Source organism: Triturus cristatus, chromosome 5_1, assembly GCF_964204655.1.
Source record: "Triturus cristatus chromosome 5_1, aTriCri1.1, whole genome shotgun sequence".
Classification (NCBI taxonomy): Eukaryota; Metazoa; Chordata; class Amphibia; order Caudata; family Salamandridae; genus Triturus; species Triturus cristatus.
This window is the reverse complement of record NC_140587.1, coordinates 78201048-78205919: the sequence shown is the minus strand read 5'-3', so window position 1 is coordinate 78205919 and position 4872 is coordinate 78201048. Positions and strand designations below refer to the sequence as shown.

The 4872-nt window shown below is 41.3% G+C and overlaps 1 pseudogene; it reads right to left on the bottom strand.

Annotated features, from left to right (window-relative positions):
* Window positions 1-894: 894 nt before the first annotated feature.
* LOC146830236 (uncharacterized) lies at window positions 895-1862 on the bottom strand (annotated as a pseudogene).
* Window positions 1863-4872: the final 3010 nt, after the last annotated feature.

Here is a 4872-nt window from a genome sequence, read left to right as displayed (position 1 = left end):
TACACCTTGTCACACTCGTGGTGGCACAATAAGTGTTCCAGTCCAAGAGGAACACTTAACGTATAGACCCAAGGTACATCGGGTGTCTTACATTAGAGACCAATGTATTAGGAAACGTATGCCAATTGGAGATAAGCCAATTAAACATACACATTGAAAGCTCAGAGTACATGCACCGATGCCTGGAATGTAAGGTCCACAGGCACCACAGAGTCATTTCACAGCACTAAATCCAGCAACAGTAGGGCAAAAAGTGTACGGGAGAACCTGCAAAAACACTTTTCTACGTAATTAAGAAGGGCTTTTGTCTTTTAAAAAAAACAATGATAACAAGCAGCATATTACATGTTACGGATCTTCATACGCCATGATGTTTTTTCATGAGAATTAGTTATAAATATTTTCTCATGTCAGTCACATTGCATCGAGCCTATAACATGAAATGTTGTCACAGTAAGAAATGTTTGAATCTTGCTTTGTTGTTCCAAATGACATTTTATTGCACATTTATTTTCACAGGTGTGTGTCTACATGGGTGCATATAAATTCATGATACAAGTAGTATTTTTTAAAAAGGACAAACAGTTGTCATGGCGAGGGAATGTTAGAAAGCGAGTGAATGGGGTGTTCTGGTCTTAAAAAAGCTCTTGATCCTCGCCCTGGCAATGATGATATTTACCTTTATACATTCAACAATTCTGCACACAATTATATTTACCAGTCACGTACCCCTGTGCAGGGCAAGACGGCAATATATATAATATGAAGAAATTGTCAAATAATAGAATATGTAAGGTAAAAAGGAGGACAATTATTGTATTTTGAATTTCTCTTCTGGATTCACTTTTATATCCATTCTATCTCCCAAATGCTGATATATTTCAAGTCCCCTTGCTTCGCTAGTATTCCACATTCTAGGCTATGAGTTTTCTACAATGAACGGATTCTCTGATTATTTTACAATATCTGCATTCTTGTGAAGCTTTTCTTATGTTTGCCACAATTAATTGCCTTAAATGAGGGTATCTGAGTGAAGTTTTTCCTAGATGCGGAACAATGAAAAGGTTTCTCATCAGTATGGATTCTCTGACAGCGATTTCTTAAACGTGAAGCTTTCCCCACATTCTGTGCACTGATATGGTTTCTGACCAGTGTGGGTTATTTGATGTCTTAAGATAGCTTTTTTCTTAGTGAAGCCTCATCCACATTCAGTACAACAATGCGGGATCTCACCAGTATGGATTCTCTGATGATTCAACAAATTGCATTTCACAGTAAAGCTTTTCCGGCATTCTGTAGACTGATATGGTTTCTCATCAATATGGATTCTCTGATGCCTCAACAGTGTAACCTTCTGAGTAAAGCGTTTCCCGCATTCTGTACACTGATAGGGTTTCTCACCAGTATGGATTCTCTGATGGCTCAACAGCGTAACCTTAACAGTAAAGCTTTTCCCGCTTTCTGTACACTGATACGGTTTCTCACCAGTGTGGAATCTCTGATGCGTCAACAATGAGCTCTTCACAGTAAAGCTTTTTCCGCACTCTGTACACTGATAGGGATTCTCATCAGTGTGGAATCTCTGATGCTTCAACAAGTTGTTTTTCACAGTAAAGCTTTTCCCGTAATCTGTGCAATGATAGGGTTTCTCACCAATATGGATTCTCTGATGGCTCAATAGCGTAACCTTAACAGTAAAGCTTTTCCTGCATTCTGTACACTGATAGGGTTTCTCACCAGTGTGGAATCTCTGATGCTTCAACAAATTGATTCTCAAAGTAAAGTTTTCCCACATTCTGTGCAGTGGAAGGGTTTCTCACCAGTATGGGTTCCCGTATATACCAACAGCTTGATCCTTGCAGCGAAGCATTTCTCACATTCCGTACACTGATAGAGTTTATTGGCGGAATGGGTTGTCTGATGCATCATCTTGCTGAAGCATTTCCTACATTCTGTACAGTGATAGGGTTTATCGGCAGAATGGCTTGTCTGATGCATCAATAGTGTGCAGTTCTCACTGAAGCATTTCCTACATTCTGTAGTGATAGGGTTTCCAACCAGTATGGGTACTCTGATGAATGTACTGTATGCTAATCCAAATGAAGATTCTCACATTCGGTACACTGACAGGGTTTATTGGCAGAATGGGTTGTCTGATGTGTCACCAGTACGCCGTGCTCACTGAAGCATTTCCTACATTCTGTACAGTGATAAGGTTTCTAACCTTATTGGTACTCTGATGAATGTACTGTATACTAATACAATTGAAGATTTTCTCACATTTGGTACACTGATAGGGTTCTTCAACAGTATACATTATCTGATGCTTGACCATGTGAATGTTTTTCTACTTTCTGTACAGTCGTATGGTTTCTAACCAGTATGGGCTATATGACAACAGCGATTTCTTCTCAGCAAAGTTTTTCTCACATTCATTACACTGAAAGGGATTCTCGCCAGCATGGATTATCTGTTGCTTCACCAGTGTGCCATTCTCAGTGAAGCTTTTCCCACATTTTGTACAGTTATAGCGTTCATCACCTGTATGGAGACTCTGGTCTCTCAACAGCTTCTTTGGTTCAGTGGAGCTTTTCCCACATTCCGCACACTGGTACGACCTATCCTCAGATGGAACTATTCTGTAGATAACCGGAGCAGCAAAGACCCTTCAGTGCATGTTTACCCACATTCCATATACAGCTAGATTTTCCCCCCTGTAAGCATTCTCTGATATTACAACAGATATGTTCTGGGGGTCACGCTTTTCTCACACTCCTTACACTGGTATGGCTTATCCTCAGGATATTCAGATTAACTGCACTAATTTCACATTAGAATTACAATTGTGTGAGTGCTGAGTGAAGTTTTTCTCCCATTCTGCACTTGTTTGGTTTCTCACTAGTACAGAAAATCAGAGGTTTTTACACTTGGTATACTCAAAGTGATGATCTGTGGTGTGTATCTTATAAACTGTCCATATAGATGAGGTCCGCATAAGCTTTTTCACACACTAGGCGTGTGTTTCTCCCCTGAACGTACATCGTAGGGTATGTATCTAGGTCCAACCTCCAGCTGAGGGTTTTCTCAGGCTCTGCACACTGATACGATTGATCATCTGGTGATGCTGTCAAGGACTTTTCAGGTGCTGGGGTGCTGCAGGTCTCTTCATTAGGTTCTTTGATTCTGTGAATGAGAAACAAATCTCTGTGAGGGTGGGAATGAAATTAGGTAGCAGATTTCATCAAAATGACTATAAAAGACAGAGGAAAGCGTGATTTTAAAGGGGAGAGGTACAGAAGGAGGGAAGAGAAAAGCAAAGGGGTCTGCACTCCTTTCATCAAAGGGACTATAAAAGAGAAACTAGATGAGGAAGAAGTGATTTTGAAAGGCAGAGAAAGAAGGAGGAGAAAAGCAAAGGGGTCTGCACACAAGATATTAAAGTTTAAGGTCACAGTTTGAGTATAAATGTAAAGTACACTTTTTTGATTGCAAATGGTGACGTAGGCGATCCAGTTGGTGCCTCCGTTAATCAGATCAGAACTGATCAGACAGTTCAGTTTTGAAAAAATGTATGCTCCTTAACCATGACACTTAACTGGTTGTTGGCCCAGCTACAGCACTAGTACTCCCAAGATTGACCAGTAACTTCTAGGACTAGTAGAGTGTGTGAACGGTCCCTCCACTGACTCAGACTCCACATACCAGCTATCTGGAAGCGCCACTGGAACCGCCTTAGGATCTTACTGACTTTGTGAAGTAAACGTCCATAAAAGCAAGCAATAATGGATTACTTCTCTGAGCAAATTAGCAGCATTTCAAATCTAAGGAGCTATTTCATAACAGACCTACAATGTCCTAAGGCAAGTTAGTTTCTCCCATAAAGCAGCGATGTGAGGATATGTCATGCCATTTCAAAAATTCATGTAGAGATTTAGCAGTAGAATCTTTCTCCTCTTGTACTCATTGACTATAACTGGGTAAGGAAGCATAAATCAACCAACAGAGAATAGACACAGACAACTGGTCTCTGGAGGAATATATTCTGTAATTAGAAACCAACTACTAGTAAAAGACACACATCAGTGAATCATAAATCACACATGCGTACATGGGAGTACAACGTCAAGAATTATTTTTGATGCCAACAGAGGCAGCCCTACCTTGCAGAGCACATGTGGGATCAAAGACAGCCAAGGACAGGTACTGTGAGGAAGGGTAGACAACATCCTTCTCGCGCCAGAAAAGAATCCAGGACCATGAGATCCTCCCGAGCCTTGCAAAGTAAGTTATACCCCTTAGGATGCCAACGCACACCCACCAGCAATCTTCTCCTGAAGGTGTTCCCCCACCATAACACCATGCTAGTCCAAGGGAAGAGGTGTGATAAAGGTTCGGAGGGATCTGAGAAGGTGACACTCACCTCTGCCAGGGACCACTGAGCACGCTCACCATAGAGTTGACTGCTGAGCAAAGAGTCACCTCCCTAAGACTGAGCATGACGGGGAGTGTCTGACCACTTCCCTCCTGCATGGCATACATTTTGTTACCTTAGTAGAGAGGGGATTTTCAAGACGCAAAATAGAGACCTGGTCCTGAACACACAAAAACTGGCCCTAGACTAACCCCAGACAAACTTTCATTCATACATTTTCTACACAACCATTTTGCCACAAAGTCACTCTTTATGCACTCTTTTGGCAGAGGGGTAGCACGCAGCCAGGATGACGTCTGCTACTTTAACTGCAAATCAAGAGTGCTCGCATATCCTTGCTTAGTTTCAAACCACGAAGGTGGAGAAATGTTTTTTCCAGGTTTTATTTCTTTAACCAACATCAGGCCTAGTCTTAAGTCGAGGCGCTTTATGATTCAATA